General features: G+C 40.2%; 1 long non-coding RNA gene across 3 annotated transcripts in view; it reads left to right on the top strand.

Annotated features, from left to right (window-relative positions):
* LOC307220680 overlaps positions 1-27,531 on the top strand; it is a 267,382-nt gene that overhangs the window by 76,749 nt on the left and 163,102 nt on the right. For all 3 annotated transcript variants that reach the window (XR_013841032.1, XR_013841033.1, XR_013841034.1), the window contains exon 2: positions 1,588-1,760. This is a non-coding gene — a long non-coding RNA (uncharacterized lncRNA). The remainder of the gene's footprint in view (positions 1-1,587; positions 1,761-27,531) is intronic.

Below are 27,531 nucleotides of genomic sequence, written 5' to 3'. Positions count from 1 at the left end.
TGAGTCTTATAGAGCAAAAAATACGGTAATATTAAAGGTTTCGCCACTTTGGGGGGAAGGTTTGCAGGAAGGAGGCTATATGGTTCCACAACACTGGACCTGCTTTAAAGGAGATTTATTTAGTCTTCTCATAGGATGGAATCTGAAGATGGACCACATCAGAAGGTCTTAAGAGCCAATGGGAAAGGCATTCTCTGTGCCATAAGAGCAGGAGCTGTGCCATCCCCAACCCCGCTCCCCCAAAATGGATCTATTCACGGACTAGGTGTTGGTGAAATGTCTGTCAACTGTCAACATATTGGAGCAATGACAAAGACCTGGTTTGAACATCACACTAAGCAAAAACATGGCTTAGGAGGAATGCATCATGTACCTGAAAAGTGGGCTCCTGGGGAGGAGATTGTGATTGCTTTGCTACTCTCCTGTTGTTGTTTTTTGCTGTGCAACTCCACACCACTCCATGGCTTGGCATGGGTTCATGGTTTACTCTCTCCAGACTAACCAGAAGCCATAAGCGGGGTTTGCTCTTTGTTTACTGTTTGTGGCTGGAATAGTTAAACTCATGCTCAGCTGACATGCTAACCCCAATCATGGCATCACTCAGCACTGCAGAAAAATGACTAGAGATGTGTAAAGTGGCGTCTCCTCTTTGGCAGGTCATGAATTCATGCTAAATTTCCCTTAGCGTGACATGCAAACAAGCCTGTGGTCTTTAGACTTCTGTAGATTAGATACATATTACAAGAAGTTAGGAAGTGGCTATTTATATATACTGATAAAATTCTGCAAAACTATATCTGAAGCTTGGTTCCAGATACTTGGTGACTCCCTACAGAATTGCCTGTGTAAATGTGTGGGGTTGCCAATGCACATCCTATCTGGAAGGGCACATGTGAAGATACCTGGTGTTACCATAGCACCCTCATATTCCATTCTCGAGGTGGATAAGGAACCTGTGTGTGATGCTCCTTTCCCTTGATTGTCCTTTGAAGGTAGCTGTAATCATGCCTATTGCTGCTTGGAACAGGATGGTGGGGAACTAGTCCCCAGCACCCGACCATCCAGTCCACCACTGAACTGCTAATTAGTGTATTCACTGCTTTTAAGGGGGCTTCACAAGCACAGTCCAGCCAGAGAAATGTAATTTAATATGTCTTTGATAAATGTCTTTGATTTTTTTTGGTCTTTAATACTCTAAATTTCAATAATGTATATTTTCTTTGTGGCTGTTTTTTAAATGAACCAAATCCATTGGGGGCTTTAAACGAAACTCTTCTAGTTTAAGGTTTCAATCACGACTGTACCTCAAAAGTCCAACTTTCAGAGGGGACAATCCAATGAGTCTTTCTCCTACGCAAGCTCCACTGACTAAATGGAAGTCTCAATGAAGCTGGATTTGGGAGATTACACCTGCAATAAATAACACGTGTGTGGTGTGTTCCATATTTTCTATATTTTCTGAATCCAAGATTCAGGTTATCAAAGACTATAACAGGGATAGTAGGATGGAAGGAAAGATGAGGGATAGAATTATGATAAATAATGATGATCGATGATGATGATGAGATATTTCTTGGTTTCTTACAGCCCAATGAATCATCTCAAAACTCATGGCGCAGCAGCCATAGCATTGGCGGTTACCTCAACTGCAATGTGAAAGTATTATGCAAGGCCTCCTTTCTTTCCTGCATCCTTTACAGACTTTTGGACCTATTAGGAATGCAAAAACCGGCTTGTTGCTGCACCGGAAGGAGTAAGAGGTAAGACTAAGGATTTAATCAACCAGCCAACAAAGTAAGGAGCAGAGGCTTATGCTAGCATTTGCACTCTACTCTTTGATATAGGGTTAGTCAACATTGTGCACACACCCAAACCCAATGCTTTTGTATTACAACTTCCTTCATCTCTATCCATTATTGGTGCAAGCAGGGGCAGATGGGAGTTGTAATCCAGCAACATCTGGAGGGTACCACATTACCCCCTCCAGTTCCTATTAGATAACTGTTACCTAGGAGGGCCACACTTGGATGGCCTGATGTTTTTGTTTTCACTATAATGCAACTGTAGAGAGGCTCCAAATATAAGTGGCAATCTAACTGGGAAGGAAGATATTTGTTTATTTTCCCCTGTTCCTTTTTCACAATCATAAAAGTCCCTTTAAAGCTGCTGTTAGACCTCCGAAAGAAAAACTACAATTTCCTGTTAATCCAGACTTTTGTGACAATTGAGGCCAGAGAAGTTGCAGCCTCCCCCCCCCAACTTCTGGAAGCAATATAAGCACAATTCAGGTATTCAGTATCCATAGGTACTGACTATGTACTTTCCACATACATAGAATTTGCAGCACAGGGCCAGAAACTTGTCTTGGAACCCATACACATATAGAAGAGACCCGTATGGGTGAACAAATCCACCAGTTTCTCTCATTTTTTGAACACCAAGTTCAATTTGCCACATGCCCACATTGATTTGGTAATTTATTTATTTTTAAGTCCTCATGAAAATTCATCAACATTTTATTTCTTTATGAAACTATTTCTAAACAGGTGCTGTATGACGTATGAATACGCAAAAACATAAAATACCGTAATATCGATACAGCAAAATCCAGAGGGTACCACATTGGGTACCTGTGTGTGCAGATTTTGGTGTGCAATTTTGACTAATATGTACATTTTTGCAAGCAATTATCCTTTATATAATGCATTTCTCATTGTGTTCTTTTTATTAATATATGGGTTTTTTAAAAAAATGCGCACTTTCCTCTAATATGTACATTTTTGTACACATATTTTGGTTGGAGAAGTGTACTGGAAAACCTGGAGAAGAGTAAATATCAAAATGTTTCACTCATTGGTTTGGGAAGTACAGATTAGGTGTGTTCACATTACCATACAAACTGGATGGAATTTTTCTTTCACCCTAAGTGGTTCATCAGACTAACACCAGTCATGTGTTGGCTGGGGTTATGGCTGCCATGTATACCATTGAGTTTCATGCATTCCTGCAAGTCCCTTCATGCTTTCAAAACCAGATGCCCGAATAGGATAAAAGTGAAACAAGAAACATTGAGAGAGCCAATCCTTCTGCACACAGGATTAAGCAGATGTGGAATTCTACTAGCATTCTAAAGTGTAGACACAGTTTTGGCAGATCTTTGCTAAGGCATTTGGTTTCAGGACCACCAAGATGTGTCATAACCACCATCACCACACAGAATAGTGTTATATGCCTTCTTCAGCTACAGTTTTTGGGAAGCAGTAGGTCTCCAAGAACTTCAGAATGAAATGTAGCCATGGACAGAGATAGATTAGTATAAGGAAAGCATGATTAATGCATCTGTATTAAAGGAATCTTTATATGTGCAATTTATCACATGAATATGGTCTCCATGTAGTATAATTTAACACTAATAAATTACGGTGGGAAGGTAGCTATGAAATTGTGTGATGGTGATTGTGGAATTGGTAATAAGGATATATGATGTTATCACTTGAGTTTTGGAATGAAATGAAGGGATGCAGCAAGTCAGCATGCTAGTAAAACTGAACAATAAGGTATTTTTGGCCCATTTCCTTGATGACAATGATTTTGAGAGTGTTTCTTGCACATATTTAGCTTTGGCTTTGAATTTACCAGGCTCAATTTTAGGCTGGTGGTGGGATTGAGGGAAGAAAAATTATCTTCCATTTTTCCTCTCAACCTTTTAAAGGAAATTGGAAAAAATATCTACAGTGTGGGAATCAACCTTTCTTATTCTTGCTTGCATTTTGACCTTGACATCTTTGGCAACGAAGGCACAATCCAAATAATGTCTGCTCAGAAATAAATCCTATTGAATTGGGTTAGGATTGCAATCTTAGTCATGTGTAAAATAGACCTGTTGAAATCAGGGGGCCTGTTTTCAGTTGTTTAGGAGAATATGGTTTTTCAGGTAGGCTGATTCCAGGTCTTTTATAGTACAGTGTCTACATTGCATGCAGAAGTTCCAATGTTCAATCCCTGGGCTGGGAGTCCCCACTACTTAAGACCCTGGAGAGTCACAGTCATTGTAGACAATGCTGAGCTTCATGGGCCAATGGTCTGACTCAGTATAAGGCAGCTTCTTGGGTTCCTGTATGGTTACCCCACATTGTTTCTATCTGTTCTTTTCAGTCTTTCAACAGAACACATCTGTTTCATTCGTGTTATAAATGGTGATGAAGAAGAATGGTTAGTTCAGTTCATAAAATTAGAAACTAAACAACTTGTCCTTCAGAGTTTAGCCAGTTGATTTTGTGAGCAAGATTTCCCCTTGCCCCGACTATAATTCTTTGTTCTGAAATATAAGATACAACGCTATAAAACATGATAGTTATTTAAAAATGCTTCAGCTATCGTGTTCTTATATCTGTTAGAAGCTGCCTAGAGTGACTGGGGAAACCCAATCAGATGTGTATAATAATAATAATAATAATAATAATAATAATAATGAAGTTACGTATGATCATTCCAAAAAGTTCCATAAGCAACCCTTTAAAGGAGTATTAATGATTACCTACTATTAGGTATATTAAGAACCAAGTCTGCATCAGCTTCTATAATATTTAAATGTGATGTAGCATAACAATGGACTCATGAGATCAGCATTTCATACTGTGAAAAAATATCCCACTGCATTATCACAACAATACATGGTTCCATATAGACTATTACCTGTAGTGCTGAAAAATATTCTTCTATATGTTTTAGGTAAGCTACACTGCCTCCAAATGTTTGGCTAGCCTTGTTCTGCAGAGCGGATCATGTTTGTACTTATCCAAAGATTTATATGTAAGTTGACTTTGACAAGAGTGTCAAAATTTATATTAATAGTCTACTGGTTTTGTCAGGATGTAGGTATGCCCTTGAATAAATTTGTTGTCATTGTACCGAAATGTTTCTATTCCACAATAAAGAACATTGTAAGTAAAAATGGTTGCCAGAAATAAGCATCCAGTTATCTCCTCCACAGCCCCCTGCCCTACTCTCTGTCTACTTATTTTGGTCACAGGACAGTCCTATTCCCGAGTAACACAAGCTGAGCTAGGGCTGCACCTAAATTTGCCTATGTCAGCAGAGCCTAGAGACTCAGGCATTGCTTTTATAAACTTGTAGTTTTATCACTTTATTTTTTTGCTATTTTTATGGATGGTTATTAGCTACCTTGTGAATTTTATAAATAAGAGCAGCATGCAATTTTTGTAAATAGGTAAGTAAACAAATGAATGAATGACTGGTTGCCTCACCCCAACTGATCCATACAAAGGCCATTAACATGCTACAAGCTCCTGTTGTATGGACAACCTAGGAGAAATATCTCAGTCTTAATGCTGCTGGATATTACATCTAAAGGAATGAGTCCATGAATCACTATAAAAAATAAAAATAAATGCACATGTTGTTTTGCACATTTATGCTCTTTTCATCTATTGACATTTGTACTTAGAATGAATTTCAATTCCCAATCTTGGGTTGATTTTTTATTATTATTAAAGACACTGGATTGAGTCAGAGGAGCCCAGATATAATGGGGGTTTTTTAAGCCCATTTCCAAATGCAACTACCCTGCAAATCTGCTCTTGAGAGTTGAACTGAGGCTGTCCTAAATGGTTGGGTAGACAGACGGGGAACTGCAACAGTGCAGGGCATCAATAGGAATTGGGGGGGGGGGGGGTTGCCTTTTCCTCTTATGAACTTTTCCTCTTCTGCAAGGCATTTTGTCACCGAAACCAAGAATTGCAGAAATCTCTTTCAAAGACAAGAAACTTGTAGGAAATTATAACTTTTCACCAACAGAACTTAGTGCGATAAAAAGACTCATTTCCACAATTAATCTCATAGGATGAATAGCCTCTCTTAGTACCAAAACCATTCCTTGCTGTATATGCAACAAGACCACTCCATACAGTTATTTGTTGTTGTTTTTTAATAAATAGATAACTTGGGTTTTTTGTATCACCTCTCTTTATAACCCTCTAGGTGATGTCCTATGCTTAAAGCTTAAGCCCAACCCTTGTATAGGTAAATGTAAAATTGAACCATTAACTGTGTGAACCACTGAGAAAAGAAAATATTTCTTCATGCAACACAAAGTTAAACTATGGAACTCACTTCCACAGGAGGCAGTGTCCACCAACCTAGATAGCTTTAAGAGAGGATTAGACAAATTCATGGAGGATAAGGCTATCCATGTCTACTAGCAACGGCTGGGCAAGCCGATCGGGCACCTGGGGTGGCACACATGCCCTGTGCCCAGGGTCGGGGCCAGCCGCCTGCAGGGCAGGGCGATCCGGGGCAGGATACTCTATGGGGCCTCCGAGGAGTCTGCCTGCCCTACAGCTGAGGGGGAGGCAGCGGGCGGACTGTTTGGGGCAGCGTGGAGCCTGCAGGCACCCAAGCCACTGCGTCACTCCCAGGAGAGATGCGTGGCTTGGGTGCGCTACAGTCCCCACGGTGAGTGCCGCCCACCATTTTGTCACCCCCCAGTGGTGACACCCTGGGCGGCCCTCCCCTACCGCCCCTTTCTTCCACCCCTGGCTACTAGCCATAATGGCTATGCTATACCTCCACAGCTGGAGGCAGTAACACATCCCTCATACCTACAGGACCGCCTCTCCTGGTATGTCCCATGGAGGACCTTACGGTCTTCAAATAAAAACATCTTGGAGATCCTGGGCCACAGGGAGGTTAGGCTGGCCTTGACCAGAGCCAGGGCTTTTTTGGCCATGGCCACGATCTGGTGGAACGCTCTGTCACAAGAGACTAGGGCCCTGCAGGACTTGACATCTTTCTGCATGGCCTGCAAGATGGAGCTGTTCCACCAGGACTTTGGCCAAGGCACAGTCTGACCCCCTCCTTCTGTAATCCTCATAGAACTCTAGCCCAATGGTTGCCATTAATTTGATTCTGAATGTTAGAATGTATTTTAATTAATTGACTGTGTGATTTTATGTACACTGTGCTATTTTCACTTGTTAGCCGCTCTGAGCCCAGCTTTGGGTGGGGAGGGCGGGATATAAATTATTATTATTATTATTATTATTATTATTATTATTATCATCTGAATTCTAATTGCTGGAAATCACAGGAGGGGTCAGTGCTCCTGTGCTTGAATTCTGCTTGCTCGTTTCCCACAGATACCTGGTTGACTACTGTGAGACAGGATACTGGACTAGATGAGCCACTGGCTCTATCCCTCAGGCTCTGGTGTCTCAGGTTCTAGTCCAGCACTTCTATCCACTAAATCACAAAGGCTTTCTGCAAGTGTGGCCCATCTCTTTATCCAAAGGGTTGAACACTGTCCCAATCAGCAAACAAAGCAAATTCAAATGACAAACCACCTAAGTCCAAAAGAATTTAATGTGCTATTGAAGATGATTTATGCTGATACATTGCAAGGCAAATTGTTTCTTCCTTAGCAAATGTTGAAATGGTAACTTTAAAAATGTCTGTAGGTAGTATATAAGCAATAAGCTAAATTTTAATACCATTCCTTAAAGCAATATCCAGCTGAATCTAATCATTGTAATACATTAACAAATATTTAAAAATGCAACTTGCAAAGTGGACAAGCTTCCAGTGATGACCTAATGTTGCAAGATGTTTACAACACTGAGATGCCTGCTTTAAATTAGACAGAATTATACATTTCATCTCTAAAGGCAATTTTGTAGAATAACAAGCCCTAATATTAACCTTGGCATTACACTTTTGGTATGTTTGAAGAAGACAGTACCACTCAGTACACTTGGCATGTATGAAGTCTTACTTTCAAGTGAGAATAGCTGAAATAATCCTGTTACTTCTCTAATGTGTGAAAAATCAGTCTTTTGATGTCATAATGGAGGACATGATATTCCACTCTGGCACTAGAAAGATTCATGTTTTGCAATGTGTAATTTGAGTCTTGACATGTATGGAATATGAGTTCCAATGTTCTCCTATAATCAGAGCTTTCTTTTAAAGAGGAACTGTGTAGATGGGTAGTGATAATTGGAATTTTAAAATCTTGTGTTTTAAATTTCCCAGCACACACACACACACACACACACACACACATATATATTCATTTGAAATTTCAAATTGTCAGAAGCTAATTGCACAATGACAGCAGTAATTTTAAAAAGTATTTCCAGTTGATCCATAACTATTTTTTGAGGTGATGGTAGGGAGAGGACGATCTCAAAATATTTATTTTATAAGTGCAAGTCATGTGAATCACATGAACCATATGTCAGGAGTGCTCTGATGGTGTTCCTGCTTGGCAGGGGGTTGGACTCGATGGCCCTTGTGGTCTCTTCCAACTCTATGATTCTATGATTCTATGATTCTATGATTCTATGATTCTATGAAAGTTGTAATGTGTAATGACTGCATGTTCATTTTACTGTGTGTATGTGAGATGCTCTCTGGTTTTGGTTGTTTCAAAGGCTTCTTGCCTCTAGTTGTGTTGTCAGAAAGCTCTCATTAATATCCGTTAGTACTCTAACATAGTGGGGGGGACTTCAGACAAAATGCTGCTCCTCATAAGAAAGGAATGATTAAGACGACAATTTCAGAGGATTACAGAGTGCTGCAAGGGCATTGGGAATGCTGCTAAATTATACCTTGGAGTTTCTGCAGATTTTTTCTTGTTTGTAGCTGTGACCTAGGCAGGGAAGTTGTGCCCTCTTACTTTGAAAATAAGTGACCAATGTTCAGAATACAACAAGCCCTATAGCTGAAAGTAGGCTATTTTCTTCTTCATTCAAGTTATTGCTATCTGCCTTTGAAGCGCAAAATGGGCTCCCTGCTATTCTCTTCCACATAGTTTATGATTATGACCCTTACTGGGAATACTATTATCTGAAACAAATTGGCGTTTGTCCAATACACCAAACACTGCTGCACATATCCTCATTCATTTCAGTGATACCTACCCTGTAGCAGTGTTTGGTGGGTTTGGATCTTGGCTTCTATTCTTGAATACCAATAGATTATCTGAATAGTTATTCTGTTGTATATTATCCTGGTCTATAATTATTTATTTGGGATTGGGGAATGAGCACGCTGCTAATCCAATGATATATTCAAAGGGAAGAATGTGATGCTTGGGGCATAGTATTTGAAACTACAGCCACACACAATCACTGTTTGTACCAAGGTCTATCCAGATAGTGGTTTAAAGGAGAAAGCTAGAATAGTTATGCTGTTTCACAATACTGTTATTTTCCCAAAAGCAGATACTTGATTGTTCCATAGCTGGGAAATAATTATAGAATTAATCTTTTATCAAGTAGAATTCGCACAAAATGTACCATTTGCTGTTTTGTGCATTGTTACTTAGATGAGACGTGGGTGGCGCTGTGGTCTAAACCACCGGGCCTCTTGGGCTTGCTGATCGGAAGGTTGGAGGTTCAAATTCCTGCGATGGGGTGAGCTCCCGTTGCTCTGTCCCAGCTCCTGCCAACCTAGCATTTTGAAAGCATGCCAGTACAAGTAGATAAATAGGTACTGCTGCAGTGGGAAGGTAAATGGCATTTCCTTGCGCTCTGGCACCCGTCACAGTCATCCGGTTTAGTCATGCCGGTTTAGTCATGCGAGCCACATGACCCAGAAAACTGTCTGTGGACAAACGCCGGCTCCCTTGGCCTGAAAGTGAGATGAGCGCCACAACCCCATAGTCACCTTTGACTGGACTTAACCCTCTAGGGTTCCTTTACCTTTTTACTTAGATGGGTAATTTTGTATAAACTGCTCATATATAGAAAATGTATTGATGTCCAAGTTAAAAAGCAAAAAGGGCACACTGGGAAGAGCTCTGAATCCTCTTGGGGCGTATGTTTTTGCAGCCCATCTCCCCAAGCATTTTTCTCTTAGCCAAGCTGACTTCTGTTATCAGAGTCCTGGCTATGAAAGAAGTGTCTGGGGAGTTGGGCTGTAAGCAGCTTCCCTTGGGGTTGGAGATTCAACTGCACATGTCCTGTCAACTTTTTAAATAAACCTTCCCATGGCTTTCTATGTGATTGTGGCAAAGCCAGGTTTAAATGTATTGATTTGCTGCTCTGAGACTGAAAATAGCTGTTTTGGTCACAGGAGTCCATATGCTACAGTGTTTAGAGGTGCACACAAATTTATTTCCATTGTATAATGTTGTTTGTTTCCATCACTCATTCCACTCATGTTTAGTTGGATAAAATCCCATTTGTTTTCAGCACCCATTTGCCAGCATGTTTGTTTGTTTTTTGTTATTGTTTCAGTGCTCATATTGATGCTATGCTTCTTTCTTTTGCTAGCAGCAGCAAAAGAAGCTGACTTCTGACCACACCCCCCCAACCATGTCACTGCCATCAACAGTCAAGGAGCTGTCTTCGGCAGCTGCTCCTGTTGGGCAACATTTTGTTTCCCACATAAAAACTCAGCCATCCTATGTTCTGGGGCATTGTGGGGGGAAATAAAATGGTGGCCACTAGGAGCAGACACAGAAGCAAGCTCCTTCTGCTATCAGTAGCAAAACATAGAAAGGAAATGAAAAGTCACTGCTGGACAAGGTTCAATTTCTCGTTTGTCTCAAAGCTAATGCACACGGCCTTATTGTTTTTCTTTTCTATCAGGGTCCAAAAAGAATGGTTAGATGAAAGTTCGGAATTTTCTCCCATCCATGTGTTTCTCCTGAACGAGCAGAATTAAAGTGTGTGTGTGTGGGGGGGGGAACTATGGGGAAAAGTGACCAGTTAGAAAAGCATGGGTGGGCGAAGTTTTGGCAGCCCCCAATCCATGCTATATTTTAAATGGTAGCTGTACCCAGTGCCATTGCCAGGCTTTTTTGTGCCCTAGGAAAGGCAAACTTGTTGCACCTCCCCTTTTAATGCTAACTTAATTTTTTAAAAAATGTCTAGTAGAAAGAATGAAAAGCACAGAACTTGAAACTGCTAAATTTATTTTAAATTGCAAGAACAAATAATGCAACAATCTTTGATTATCTTTCTCAAATACAAAAGAAAACGTTTTAGCACACAAATCATTTTGAATAATCTTGTGATGTTAAAACTTAAGTCGCTTACAAGTTTCAATTTCAGGCACATCCAAATCTCACTCTGCATTTCTTTTCCTTTGCAAATTTGGCCACCAATTCCTTCAGATCAAGTGCTGACGCTTGGGCATGTTCAGTTGATATAGTTGCCAAGTCAACTAGTCTCTTTTGCATCATGGTTGAGCGTATATAAGTTTTTATAAATTTCAGCTTTGATAAACTGCTTTCACAATATAAAATAAAGGCAAATTATTCTCAGAAAGTTATAAGATGTAGCAAAAACTAATCTGCATCAAACTGTGCTCCCTCAAAGGTCAGTCCTGTAGCCCTCTGAAGTCTGTGCCCTAGGCAGCTGCCTAGTGGGCTTAATGGTACAATCAGCCCTGGCTGTACTCACACATTCTAGAAAATTGGTATGGCTTACATGAACATATAGATCGCAACCCTTCAATATTTTCCTTTCTGCCTTAGGCAAATGGTTCTTAATCTGGATTTAATTTACCAGTCTTTATTTTTCATGCAGAAGAAGGTTAAAAGCAACATTTTAGAAGGTGAAAATTGTACATCCCTATCTTTAAGGCACCTTAAGACTCTTGGTTGATTATCCTAAACATATTTATACAGAAGGAAGTTCTAATTAACTTCCTGGCTTCCTTCCTAGAAAGTATGCATAGTGTTGTAGCTTTATCCTCTGCTGCAACTGAATATATACACTGCTTTGAGAAGCAGGCAGGCCCGTGCCGAGCTTGTCTGAGGCTCAGGGTGGGAGTCTTGTTTGAATAAAGTTATAAACTCAAACAAAAAAGGCCCCCCAGCCCAGCTTAGTCCTCTAAGTCCTGGGGCAAGTGAACCTGTCTGTGCCCTCCCTCTGCATGGGCCTGGAAGCAGGATCCTGCACACACAGCTCTTGATGCAAGAGGGGCCTCCACTTGTAAATGGATGTTGTTTGCAAGATTTCCACTATGAAAAAAGCCTCAACCAGAATCCAAGATGGTGCACATATAGTACCAGTCAGATAATCAACAATACCATCTGTTTTCATGGAAGAAGAAGAGAGCTTGCAACTGAAATCATCATGACTTGGTGCTGAGGACAGTTGTCTCCATGCCTGTAGTACGCTTATCAGGACCGAGAGAGAGGTCCATCCATGACTTCCATGATCACATTTGCTGATGGTAGCTTGAATTAGATTTCATCTAGCCAAGAGGTCAAAATAGAGATTCATCAAATTGTGTCACCTATGATTTCCTTATTTCTTTTTGGCTAAAATCTATGGAACCAGATTGTTTGCCTCTCGATATATAAAGGTAAAGGGGACCCCTGACCATTAGGTCCAGTCGTGACCGACTCTGGGGTAGCGGCGCTCATCTTGCTTTATTGGCCAAGGGAGCCGGCGTACAGCTTCCGGGTCATGTGGCCAGCATGACTAAGCCGCTTCTGGTGAACCAGAGCAGCGCACAGAAACGCCGTTTACCTTCCCGCCAGAGCGGTACTTATTTATCTACTTGCATTTTGAAGTGCTTTCGAACTGCTAGGTTGGCAGGAGCAGGGACAGAGCAATGGGAGTTCACCCCATCACGGGGATTCGAACCACCAACCTTCTGATCAGCAAGTCCTAGGCTCTGTGGTTTAACCCCCAGTGCGACCCATCCCTTCTCGATATATACCGGTACCCTAAATGTAAGATGCTTTTCCTAGGCTCTCTTCAGTATACATGAATCTCAGACAGTTGCATGTATAAATCAAGAGCTGTAGAGCTCAGGATTTATGCTCAGCCAATATCTCAGTGGAATTAAACATATGAGAGAGAAGCCAGAGTGAGCCATGTAGATGATTGACTTATTCTTGAGATGAGGTACACAGCTGAAAGCAATGCTAGATCCTAAGGGATTTATTCACCATTCCTTATATATGTAATTCCTCCTCTCATCAAGGGTATTTGTGTGTACTGAAGGAAAAATTGACCCTTGGGTCATTTTGAACCTTTGTTTATTAACAGAAAAAAATGATAGATTAGGGTAAAAAAAATCCTATATATGAATGAGTTTCTGACAATGGATGACCATCTGCTAATAATTGAATGTTTGGGGAAAGGGGCATGTGTTTTATTAGTTCTTCATTTTCCAAACACTAAAGTGCAGGAAATATTTTGTATGCGACTTTTTGCAATTTCCATCCAATTCCTTCTGTAAGTATTGAATTAGTTTTAACCACAATCCTTTTATATATGAATTATTATATCATAGTGGCAACCCTTGAACATCATGATAATAGCAAGTTAACTTTGACTTGGGCTCTGAAATATTGACACCATTATTGGAATGACTATACAAATGAGCCGATATTTTATTGCTCAACAATGCACAGTTGTTCATTGCTACAAAGGGCCCAAAGTCTTTTCACGTGCTGTAGAAAGTTGAATTTTCCAGCATTCAAGTCACAATATTTTGCTCTTGGGAAAATGGATCCTTCCCTGCCCTCTGTTAGTATGTCCAGTTCAGTTTGGAGTGTCATGTGTACAACAACACTGATAGTTTTAGCAGTCTCTACTATACTATTGTGACAGGAACAGCCATTTAGGCTGCCTCCTGAGTCTGGACTGTCAGTATTTCACAGGAGGGATGCAAGTGCAAACTGACTGTTAAGTTTGAACAATTAAAAGTGGATCAAAGTGCTCTGTTGCCCTACCACAACAAACCCACTTCAAAACAAAACAAAACAAAAATGTTTGCAGTTTGGAAAGTGATAGGAAACTACACTGGAAAATGTGGGATGCATGAATGACTAATGGGAAGCTAGATTCAGGTAGGTAGCCGTGTTGGTCTGACACAGTCGAAATAAATAAAAAAATTGTCCAGTAGCACCTTAGAGACCAACTAAGTTTGTTTTGGGTATAAGAAGTGTGCATGCACACGAAAGCTTATACCCAGAACAAACTTAGTTGGTCTCTAAGGTGCTAATGGGAAGCTGTGTAATCATTACATTAGGAAATCAGGATTAATGCAAGATGAATGGTCGTTTGCATATAAATGATACACAAACAAAACAGTATGAATGCTCAATAAAGATATGCGATAATCTGACCTATCCATAAGCTTTACACTCAATAAATAGGTCATCTGGAGGAGCCTGTGGTCTTAAATTTGGGGAGAATAGGAACTGTGAGCATCAGCAAAGGTTTCCTTTCACTGCAGAAATCCTCTACTATTTTGGTTTCTTTAGTTCTAAGTTCTACATTCTGCCCTCTCCCATTCTAGAGTGCACATCTAATGCTTCCAATTTTAAAAAGCGACGTACACAGAAATCATGCCTTTATTTGCCCACCATGCTTTGAGTCTGAAATGTCAATAGAATCATCTTATTTCTGTATTTTAATACCAGATATTTTATTTATTTTTAAAACATGTTCAACGGTCCTTACAGAAGAGTACTTAGTCCCTTTGCCCCTAGATTTCCAGTGCCATATTAGTGCAACTCAGAAGGAAAGTCTATTAGGTTCAATGAGACTTACTCCCAGGTAAGTGTGCATAAGATTGAGGGCTTAACAGGCAATCTCAGCATTCTCTTACTTGTTTCTCTTACTTTTGGATTTTAGTAGCACAGTCAAGTAGCACTAAAATCTCCTGAACAGTGATCTTGAGTACTACTCACTTTTATTTAGAAAGAAAGGGTTATCAATACTATTTCTTTGGCTTGTGGCACATGAGTTGTGGCTCATGATGCATTTCAAAATTAATTCTTCATTATTTTTAGATGATATTTCCTAAAGTGGTAGCAATTGAAATTCTCCTTTTTGAAAAATCTTTCTTCTTCTTTTGGTTGAAGGATTATCAGCCAAGTCAAAATGCAAACAAAGCTGAAGAGGAAGGTCTTTGTTATGCATGAGGCCCACTGACCATTTCAGAGCAGCCCTCAGTGTCAGGAAGCCCAGCTGATGACAAATGGTGAGACTGTCCTTGCAAATTTTTCACCTTAACATGTCAGGCTATATGGAAATGCCCTATAATCTTTGGGGACGCTCCAAATGCCTCTTGATATCTGAGATCGAAGGCTTTTTAAACATTATTCTGAGCTGCTAAAAAAGAGAGTTAAAAACCATTTCTTTATGCTTGCAAATTGTTGACTGTATTTCTTAACGCTTTTATGCAGGAAAAATAATGCAGGACTGAATGCAATGTTAGCTCAGGGCTCATAAATGCATTGTTGACACTGAAAGTCATGCAGATGTAATGCAAAGACAAGTAAAAATGAGTCCTAATTTATTTTATCACCTGCATTCTGTTCACAGCATTCACAGCAGGCCAACAATTTCATTCTGTTAGTACTGGGGGAAAGAAAGCTTTTAAATTTATTTGTTTTCTATAAGAAAACATTCTGTAGGAACTACTCCCTGAATTAGGGCAGTTTTTTTATGGAAACTTCCTTTTGTTATCATGATATGCAGATGCATGCTGCGGGAGTAACATGTAGCAATGGACTTTGCACATGAGCTTCTCTATGTGGTGGGAAGCTAGAGAGGAATAAAACACCCCGTGTAACATTTTAAACATAATGTGTGACTGTCCTTCCAGGACTGCTTACATTGAAATCAATAGCTCTCCATGTGGATGGGAACCCTGGTCAAAGAAGAAAAAGCCCCTATCAGGCTGATGTTAGCTAGAGGTTTGGCCAAGGAACACATCATCAGTAAGTGGGTACAGCTTTGTTGTTGCTGCTGCTGTTGTTGTTGTTTAGTCATTTAGTCGTACCCGACTGTTCGTGACCCATGGACCAGAGCACACCAGGCACTCCTGTCTTCCACTGCCTCCCGCAGTTTGGTCAAACTCATGCTGGTAGCTTCAAGAACACTCTCCAACCATCTTGTCCTCTGTCGTCCCCTTCTCCTTGTGCCCTCCATCTTCCCCAACATCAGGGTCTTTTCCAGGGAGTCTTCTCTTCTCATGAGGTGGCCAAAGTATTGGAGCCTCAGCTTCAGGATCTGTCCTTCCAGTGAGCACTCAGGGCTGATTTCCTTAAGAATGGATAGGTTTGATCTTCTTGCAGTCCACGGGACTCTCAAGAGTCTCCTCCAGCACCATAATTCAAAAGCATCAATTCTTCGGTGACCAGCCTTCTTTATGGTCCAGCTCTCACTTCCATACATCACTACTGGGAAAACCATAGCTTTAATTATACAGACCTTTGCTGGCAAGGTGATGTCTCTGCTTTTTAAGATGCTGTCTAGGTTTGTCATTGCTTTTCTCCCAAGAAGCAGGCGTCTTTTAATTTCGTGCCTGCTGTCACCATCTGCAGTGATCATGGAGCCCAAGAAAGTAAAATCTCTCACTGCCTCCATTTCTTCCATTGGGTACAGCTAGAAACTACTAATTGTGCATGGTTGGATGGTTGAAATACTAGTAACTTCTGAAAACTGCTATGCGCCTATTGAAAAAGTGCATGGCAATTTGTGGCAAGAACTATAGTATGTGATCATTATTGGTGGTAGTGAGATAATCTCAAGGATGTAAACGATGTTGACAACATATTGATTGTGTAATCCTGTAGGTATGCAGCCCTGTTTTCATATTACAGACGAATACGGTAAGGCTGTTGGAGACAATAACCAAAGATCATATCATAGGCTGCAGTGCTGTGTTCAAAGGCTCACAGCCAAATCAGGTGATCAGGTAGAGGAGTTTTCTTGGCCGCTTCACACACATGCTTAGCATTGTGCAATGTGCTTTCACACGGTGTACTCCCACATTGCAAGGCAGACCTGGTAAGTACCTTGATGATGTGGATGAGGTCAGTAGCATGAGGCACTTTGTGAGGAGGAGTGGTCCCTATTAGGTGGAAAAGATCTAAGTGGCCAGCCTCTTCCATGAAGCCACATTATTTGTATGTGCTGCCTTGTAGCATGGGATTGCGCAATACGGAAGCATCTACGAGCTTCGTGTGTGAAGGCGGCCTGTAAGTATAGCTAGAATGAAAATTGTTTGGCATGATAGTGATGCTCATCCAAATATATTCTGCAGGATTGCTATCAATATGCCATAGGGTTATCATGCGCTGCCCTTAGAAGGAGGACATGACACAAACGTTTTCAATGAAGTAATGTTTTACGCATACCACAAATAGTTAAAGTTCTGACCTGTTAAAGGTCCCTGTCCTGCTGGAATTAGTCACATTTTAGTACAATTGAGTATTTCACCCACACTCAGATGTACAGGCAGAACATTCTATCAGGGGGAATATTCTCAATGGGTGGTGGCTAACTCATTCCACTGATTTCAATGAGATTTAAGCATAACTTTTACTTGGATCAGAGCCTTAAACATCAATGCCCAGAATCATTCGCACACTGGCAACATTTTCTACACATTTTACACATAGATATAAGGCTTAAACCTTTAAAAACAGTAGCTCACATTCTGATCTTCTTAGTCAATTATTTCCTATGTACTAGTTTGCTGAAAGGGGAAGAGAAGTCCATGAATTTAGTTTTTACATCCCCCCCCCCCGCCCCCAGCATGGATTTTAATGAGAAAAACTTTGCTGTCATTTCTTCACTGTCAGCATCAGGTACTATAATTTGCTCATGTAATACACTGTGGCCTAAAGGTATTTTGCCACCCAGCAGAACAATTTCATAACAAAAGAATCAATAGCTCATTATTTGTGGGCCCAGAATACTTTGCATGTTGCTTTAGAGATTTCATTACATTTAGGAGATTATTTGCAAATTAAAGCAATCTTTGGTGCAATCCATTAAATTGTCAGTTAATCTTCTTAAAATAGACTTTGTTTTAAGCTCCATGTAAAAAGAATATTATTTTTTATAAAGTATGTTGTAGAAGATTGGACTGCTTGAACAAAGAACACAGGTGGTATTGTTATTTTATGAGCGGTTCGTTTTTAATATGTTTTCCTCTGATATATGTCACTAGTGTGTTACAGTTATAAATGAATAACTATCATGAATAATTTCATTCCATCAACATGGAATGGACTTCTTAAAATTTGAAATACTATATTTCACCTTTCTGTTTGATAATAGACCTCCAAGGCAGTTAACAGTAAGGGAAACTAAAACGTAAGAGAAATTAAAAGATAATAGGATATAATCACAATAAAAGAGTGAAACCTAAGACAGGCATCCATAATGTATAAAAAAATAGACTAACAATATGAACAAAATATTTTTCCTACAACATTAAAAAAACTAGCAACAAACAGAAAATAATAATAGGCTTTTGTCTTTTCCCCTGAAGGGTTTCTTAAAATGGAAGGTCTTAATGGTTTCTTAAAATGGAAGGTCTTATGGGTGAAGACAAGAGAGTTCCATTTTTCAAGGTGCCACCAAGAAAAAGGTCTTGTCCCTTGTGACCATCGGCCTCACTTCAATGATGTGTTACTCAGAGCAGGGCTTTGATGATCTGATAATTCAGGCAGAATTGTGTGAAGTTACATGGTCCTTCAGATATCCTGCTTTAACAGGGTTGCTCAGTTCCCATGTTCCAATGGTAATTGTTCAGTGAAGGCCCCCAATAGCAGATATGCATAGGGGGCACTTCAGAAGGGTGTGTGTGTGTAGTGGAAAGTCACCCTAACCCTAAAATAGCAGCACTTTGAAGTAAGCCAAGAAACCACCCAAGAACTTGTAGGTCTCAAATAAAGCGTAGCCTGATCCTTGCTGGCTTTCAGACATGTAAAGGTTTGCACGTGTGAAAAGCAGGTTATAATTCATTCCTGGCACTCATGTTTTAATAGAGAAGCCCTGCCTCCCCCCCCCCACTCCTTATCTCAGATATAAAGCTTGTAGAACTATTCAGCAGTGAGTGATGGTACTTTGCATATCCTCAGAGGCACCTTTTAATCTATTATTACCTTACATGTTCTAAGACTATTCCTTGATATGGAAAATAGATTGGAGCTTTAGCTTTGTCCAGATTACTTTTAATTCTCACTTTGGCTTCTGCTTTTTCAATTGTGTCTTTCAGAGGATTCCTAATATTGTGCTTGGATGAGATATAAAATGCATTTTTCAGAAATACAGTAGTTAAGATGAGGAAAGCATTAGAGTCCTTGAGTTGAGTCTAGTCCCTTGTAGGAATCAACACTCTACTTGTGGATTCCCAACCGCTCTTTATGCTTCTCACATTTGCAATATTTGTGGCCCCCCATAATCAGTGCCATTTTTGCTGAGATGAGTGACAAGGCCAGTGGGATCCCATTTCCTCCTCCAACTCCAGATGAATGACTTTTCCGCTAATGTTATCCCTCTCTCTTTCTCATGGGAGCCAGAAGAAAGCAGATCTGCAACCTACAGAGTTCTCTTTAACCTTCCAGCATTATTACATTTGGTTGTACAAAATCCATTTGCAATTGGGGTGGGACAGGTTGTCTCTTGACAATTTGCTAGTATTCTTTAAGAACAGTTCAGGCAGTAATGCTGATAGTATAAAATTTGGCTGCAGTATTAATGTATGCTGCAGTTTTCAACCTTGCCCATTAAAGAGCAATTAAAGGCTGAGGAAGCAGCCTTTCCTCTCTCCGTATTTTTCCCTTTGCTGCATTACTTACTTGTCTGTGCCACTTTTTCCTATCTAATTTTCCCCATGTGTGCGTACACAAAGCCAAATTGGACAGGGAACAAACTGTTTAGGAACAAAAAAGCAGTTCATATTTTAAGTACAGGATGGCAGAAACTTCATGGCCACGATGTAATTGTGTAATATGTTAAGTATGCTATGCACAGCAGTCAAGGTTTTCAAACTTTTTACCTTCAAGGGAACACTTAGCATTTTCAACTTGTCTGCCAAGGAGCCCCTGATGAACCCTGCCAAGAACCTATGCCTAGAAAAATCCCACTGCATTGCAGTAGGACTGAGCCCAATATTCTCCAGAAAAAGGGGAAAACATCCACTGACCCAACATATTTCTCTTTTGTGTATGCCTGTTGGCTAATATTTACAGTATGCAGCTGCTGTTCTGGTCCTCGTTTTCCTGAAATAAGTTTCTTCTTCCTGGCTAAATGATCCGAGCCAATCAAAAATTATGTAGCAAGTATGATGATATTGTGGTGTCAGCACTTAGCCAATCTTACTTGGCTATGTGTTTATGACATAGCCAGTGCAGAACAAGGGAAAGGAGTCCTACTCTCACTCCAAATGAGCTACATTGAAAACTTGCTTCCAGTCAACCCCAATTTGATGCTTTTTTCGGGGCGGGGAGAGTGTTCACAAAAACACCTCCCTTACTTGATTTGTCCTACACCTAAGTTCTGGTGAATTTTGGCTGCTTTCAGAGTAGATTGTGGAGGAGGAACAGTATCGGATGGGCCCTTAATGTTGATCCCATGTTCTCTACATATGAAAAAATAAACTGCTTAGTTCCTATATATGATTATATATATAAACTGCTTAGTTCATATATGATCAAGGCTCTTTCCTAGGAAAAAAGGTCAAAATATGTAGCCCAGTTTCCTAATTATAGAGGTCTGATGTGCCTAAAAGCATTACCTGTCAGCACTCAAATGACATCCCCTCTTCAAGTATGATTTTTTTTATACAAAATATTTCAATAAAAAATATATATGCATCTATAAAAATAAGAGGCCAAGTAATTCCAGTGTAAACTTGCCCTTTCTTTGCCCTCTGGATGTTTATGATAAATTGAGTGCATCTTATCTGTGACTTGCTTACATAATGAGGTCAGTCTTTATTATCACATCACTGATTTCTTTCTCTGGAAAGAAAAAAGGGTAAGCTTTGGTGATAGATCTTTTGTAATTACAGGGGGAAAAATATGCGGTTAAGTCGTGTCTTCCTCACAGGAATCTCAAAGCTTTTTCATTTGATCGCTCTCACTAGTACATGAAGGAGATGTTTATGAATCTTTATTTAATTTTTTATTGCCCTGAAGCTTTATTAATGCAGAATGTGAAACTATGTTGCAGATGCTTTTGCAGTCACACTCACCTGTAGTATTGGGGGAATAATTATTCCAAAGGGATGGAAAACAACTCTTCTTGATGTTTCATTCCTTGTACTGTTTAGCAAAAGTTGGAAGACAGGAGACTTTCTTTAGCTAGGCCACATCCGCAGCATAAACATACTGCTTAAACAGTAATGGCTTCCTCTAAACTAAAGAATACTGGGAACTGCAGTTTATCTCTCACAGACCTACAATTCCCAGCACACTTGATAACTACAAGTTCCCAGGAAGACTAGGGAGGAAAGCTGTGTGCTTTAAATGTACAATGTGGATGTGAACTGAGGTAAGGTCATGAAGCAGTTCCAAGTCGAAACCACGCCCCTAAACTATGCAGGAATCAGGTCTGTGTTTTAACCTGGTTTTATTAAGGTTGGTTCCTTGATAGGGAGGTCCTCACACATGTCTTCAGCACTGTGAATCTGCCCCTATCTCATTCCAATGGGTGGACTAGTGCAAGAAAGCTCACCAATGGATTTACCCTCAGATAATTGGCACAGGTTTCACAATATGGCTTATAACAAAAGAGGTAAATGTTTGCATCTAGGATTCTGAGAGTTTCTTTTTGTAAGATTAGATTTTACCTTAAAAAATCCATCTGTTTGGGAACATTCTCCTACTTTCTGTATGCAAAAGCCAAAACAGAAAAACAGATAGACAAAAGGTCTCTCTCTCTCTCTCTCTCTCTCTCTCTCTCTCTCTCACACACACACACACACACACACACAAACTTTAATGTCAGTATGACAGCCTACATTACTTTCAGCTAGAATGGTAGGAGGAACATTGCGATTCAGAAATCTTCTATTTCTCAGGCAATTTTGGACAAAAAAAATGTATTGCTTGTGCTCTGGAAAACAATGATGGACTTGAAATAAATAGAATGCAGCTATTATAAAATCTCTGCCTGTGGCTTCTGGAAAGCTAACAGTTACCTAAACTGAACTATCTTATTTTATCCTGTTACTAATGCGAGACTCTATTCCATTGTTGTCCAATGTCAGCCGAGACAATGAAGGATAGAAAAGAATCTGTGCATTAATCCATTAGCTCAATCTTAATCTCCATGTTCTTTATTTTTTAAATCCAAACTCCTCAGTATTGTGATGCGGTGACCCAGTTTGGAATCAAGAAGTCATTTCCCCCCCTTATCACAAACTATAAGTTATGGTGGCACAGTATTTTTGTTGTTACTGTCTAGATTTTTAAAAAAAGGAAATTACTAACTCAATTCTTGCTTAGTGATGCAGCTAGATGCCTGAGGTCTCACTGGTTTCACTTCATTTAACATGAGGAAGGATAGAATTGACATATAAAAATACCCTGAAGAGATTGCTCATAATTGTTAAAAAAAACCAAAACAAAAAAGGGATGGGGGTGCAGGAATCTAAACCCCAAACAACATCAAAAAACATATTTTGACCTACCTTGAACAATTGCTTTATTAAAAATATCACTTCCCATCCAAGGTTTGGATCCAGAATTTTTCATGCTTCAAAGTAGATGTCTTGTAATCAGTGGGATATGCCCAGGATTTCACTGGGTCTACTCTAAGTATTAGTTAGGATGCAACATCAAGGAGGAAATACCATTCTCTCCCACCTTGTGTAGAGCCCTCCATATAAATTTGGACCCTTAATGTGTAAATGTCTGTGCAAGTCAGACTTGCTCATGAAATCCATCCATTGGAGGAAAAGGATGGGCAAGAAGCTAGACTATCACCTACTTGAATAGGCATTATTTATTTAGTGCATTTATATTCTAACTTTCCTCTAAGTGACTCAGGGTGTTCTGCTTGGTTCTTCCATTCATTACAATTGTGAGGTAGGGTTTATTGAAATGCATAGTACCTGACTTGTACTGGAAGATTTCTGTATGGTGAGAATGAGTAAGAGACTGACGTGTCTTCCTGTATCCTACTTGCATATGAATTGCATGCTTGGACCATCAAAATGTGAGCATCAGATTTCACTTGCTTGATTTTTGATGGACCATGTCGTGCTCCTGGAATCCCCTACATGGGCCTGGGCAGCCACTAGTTCAGTCACTTGGCTATTCTACTGACTCCAGACATCCCTGAAAATACTTTCTGCCACAAGAGAAAGCAGCAGGACTTTCTCTTTATATTCTTACTCATGTACATCCACACCAGATATACGGGATGAGATATCCAAAACACTGAGATGTTTGAGAAGGCTTTATCTTAAAACACTGTAACATTAACTATGGAGGGTTTCCCACCCCACCATACTATTGATGTATTATTCTCTCCCTTAAAACTTGAGAGGAAAGGGTCACTGTGAGATAGACATACCTTAATATGTGTTTGCTCACAACCAGTGCCTTTTTACTAGAAAAAAAGGTGCCAGTACACACCATGAAGTACCCTTCTCAGACCACTGGCATCTGGCTGCCGCCGAATGGGCCGTGCTACAGGCTAGACTCGGTGCAAGGCAAGTGCCCGCCAAGGGCCTGAATCTGGGTTTGCCACTGCCGGGAGACATGGCCTTCCACCTCTGTGCCATCCATGAGACCTTTGAGGAAGCCAGATGACTTTTGGTGTTGCCCGGCCACCACTGCCACTGCTGTCGCTGACCCAGCCCACCTGCTGCCTGCTGAATGCCTTCCACCAGCCTTGGAGCTGGCTGAGTAAGAAAGAGGCATTATCATCATTCAAGGGTGCCTTCCCAGCAAGGCAGAAAATACTTGGGGAGGATTTGAAGCAGAGGGGCGTGGTTAGGAGGAGGTGTGGCCTCGAGAGAATCCCAGGCACAAGAGAGAGGTGTGGAGTCCCATATTCAGTATGAGGTTCTCCACCCCGGTTATATAGAATTCTGGAGTTCTAATATCTGTTGTAACAGAACTAGCTTTCCTACTTAACAACCATGCCAACCCTTTTACAATTGCTTTCTCTATCTTTCTCATCTCTCTCCCTCTTGTCTCTGACAGCCACTCTTTTCCACACTTTCTACCAACGTCCTCTACCTTTTAAACTCTGCCCAACGTTCCATTCTGCTTTCCTGCTGTCAATCTTTCTTCCACTCACTCTTCTGTCACATTCCAGTATTGAGTTCCAAGTCTTCTCTAGAGGCCTCCTTCATTGTCTCTAATAAGATTAAAAACATTTTCACTGAGGAACAGTTCTGATGATCCAGCTTTTGCTGAAATGCCCAGAAGCTATTCCCACCTTAAAATCAAAACACAAGGAGGACATACTGTTTACATTTGGATATGCTGTTTGACTTCCAGACTGGTCTGCATACCTACTTCATTTTCTCAAGTGGACACAGGTATAAGGTTTTCAGTATTACAATTTTTGTTCATAGGAGTGACTTGGGAGAGACACTGATGCATTTTTGGTGCTTTCCCCAACCTTTACTAAGGATTTTTGACAAGGAGGAATTTTATTGTGGCTCCTCTTCTTTGGGTTGTTGTACAGCAGCTTCGCTGCCAGTGAGAAGACTTCACTGTTCTTCACTCAGTCATGTGAAACTGCACAACTCCTGTTTGAAATCTTTAATTATGAGGCCTGTAAGCTCCTGCACTTAAAATGTTTAATTTCTTCAAGTATGCTACCATTACAAGAGAAGATGATGTTTCATGCACTTATGATTAGTGTTCATAGATAAAGTATTTGGAGCAATTACAAATACGTATAACAAATGCACTAGTGGTAATGATTTGTGTCAGGCATTAAGGTCCCTATCAATGCCCTGCCAACTGTGTTAGGAACGTCAGACCTGAGTGACAACAATTCCATGAACAAGGAGAAAGATAGCAGAAAGTGTCTGGCAGAGGAAAGTTTATTATATGAGCTAATTAAGAAGACTATCATGGCTTGGTGGAGATTACACACACACACACACACACACACACACACACACACTGCTTGTTAAATGCTTAGAGTGCTTCATGGTATATTTGGGGGTCTGTTTTGATGCATTCTTCTTTGCAAAAAGAAGCAGGGTAGTCACATTTTATTTTATTTATTTATTTACATGTTGTATAAGTGGGGACAAACATGGTGTATGTGAAGCTATAATTCAGTTTATCTGAGGTTAAATCCATGGTTGCTGAACTGATTCTGCAGTCCTTGCTCTGTCTGTGGTTAGAACTATACATATGGTATGCTATTGGTATGAGCTTTCATGTGCATGCACACTTCTTCAGATGTGTGCATGCACACATAAGCTCATACCAATAACAAACTTAGTTGGTCTCTAAGGTGCTACTGGAAGGCATTTTTTTATTTTGTTTCTCCATTCCATTTGCATGTTCATTGTGTTTCAAATCCAAAAAGAACCTCTGCAGGAGAGGAACTCAGAGAATAGCCTATCCACATCAGCACTGCACAACCTGGGTAGAGGTACATCTTACCGTACATGGTAAGATGCAGATGGGAATGTAGATCCCCTTATGGCATCACTACCATGTGCATCACTGGTCCCTTGCTGGATGCAACAATGGCTTGGATTGGATATAGGTTGTTTGTCCGAGGCAGTGAGTCCACTGATCAGGAAATATTTTATTTTTCCATCTCAGGATGGAAGAAACATAAAATAAAATTCAGAAATCTCATTACAGTAGCCCTGGATTTTTACTCTGGGCTGCAGATGTACAGAGTTCTTAAGGCTGCATGAAACTGGTGAGATTATGGGCTATGGATTATGCTGTCCTCTTGTTCCCGTGTTTCTGGACTAATCTATGTAAATCAGAATTTGCTGCATCCAGTAATTCCTGCAGTGAAAGCAAGCCCTTTCAATGGATTTTACTGACCTTTCCATCAGGCCCCATATGGAGTGGAAAAGTTACTGGGAGGTACAGAATAGCAAACAGCTTGTAAAAATTGTTGAAAAGAAATGAGCATATCATTTACCCGCAGGAACATATATTTTGAATCGCAAAAAGCATTCAGTAGCATCAAGATGTAAGATGCCTTAGAATTTTTGGCAAAGTGCATGGTTATCATAGACCAATAATAAGTGTCTCTAGGATATGTTTTCTGAATTAGATAGCAAATATGAGCTGCAGAGCAACTGAGGTCACACTGGGAAGCACACACAGTGCTCATGATAAGAAAGCAGCTAGATGACTGGGTATGGGGAAATAAACAAAGAAAGTAGATCTATTTGTCTATCTGCCTATCTGCGGATACCACATAGTTTACTCTTGGCCAGGGGTAGCCAATGTAGTGCCCTCTAGATGTTGCTGGACTCATCATCCCTAGCCATTGGCCATGTTGGCTGGGGTTGATGGAAGTTGGAGTCCAACAACATCTTGAGAGAACCATGCTCCTCTAGGCAATATAGATATTTCAAATATCATCTCACTTGCTGGTGGGATTTACTCCTGGATAAACCTGCCTCAGGGTGGGCTGTGAGTCACAAATTCTTGTAATATTCCAGGAAGTTAGACTTTTGTGTTTACTAAAAAATAAAACAGGGAAAACTTTTGCATTCATACTTTGCTTTTCTACAAGAGGTTATAATAAATGTATCTATGCAACTGAGCTCCAGGCTATCTTTTTCTCCAAAAGGAAACACAAGATGGAAACTTTCCCTTTAATTTGGGCACTATTAATCATAATGCAGATAATGTGCTTCCACGGTTCCTTGTGAAGTCATCTTCCTTTCTTAGGTCTGTGATTCTTGCTCCCATTGGACAGGATAACTGCACTGCAGGAACAGACAACAGAACTAAGCCAACATCACTTAGCCACTAACTTGCTGTCAGGAAATAGCATTGCTGGATCCTCTATTCACAGTGGATAGGGAAAGTGGAGAAATTTGGCTCAGTTTGCAATTAATGGAGAACTTGCTAAATTTGCTCTTCCTAAAACAATACACAAACCAAAACACAGCCACCTTTTGAAATTCACCTCTTTCTGAAAAATGTATAACTTGCTGCTGAAATGGAATATGCAGGATGAAACAGTTAAATCAGCTATGATCAAGTGGGCGCAAGATATTGGTCACAACATTTTGTTTGCTGACTGGGAAAGGTTGTGGACCACCGGAATGAAATTTACGGCGTGTAATGCCCTGAGAGAAAATATTGTGAAAATGATCTATAGGTGGTACATGACCCCAGTCAAGCTTGCAAAAATTTACCACTTGCCAGATAACAAATGTTGGAAGTGTAAGGAAAATGAAGGTTCATTCTTTCACCTCTGGTGGACGTGCCCAAGGATAAAGGCTTTCTGGGAAATGATATATAATGAAATGAAAAAGATGTTTAAATACACTTTCCTGAAGAAACCAGAGGCCTTTCTCCTGGGTATGGTCAGCCATGTGGTGTTAAAGAAGGATAGAACTTTGTTTTTATATGCAACAACAGCAGCAAGGATCCTTATTGCAAAGTATTGGAAGACATCAGATTTACCCACGCTGGAAGAATGGCAGATGAAGATGGCAGACTACATGGGACTTGCAGAGATGACAGGCAGAATCTGAGACCAGGAGAAAGAGACAGTGGAAGAAGATTGGAAAAAATTCAAGGACTATCTTAACAAATATTATAAGATTAAA

This window comes from Podarcis cretensis (genome assembly GCF_951804945.1).
Source record: "Podarcis cretensis genome assembly, chromosome: 7".
NCBI lineage: Eukaryota > Metazoa > Chordata > Lepidosauria > Squamata > Lacertidae > Podarcis > Podarcis cretensis.
Note: the sequence above shows the minus strand (reverse complement) of the source record. Positions and strands in the feature narration are given on the sequence as shown.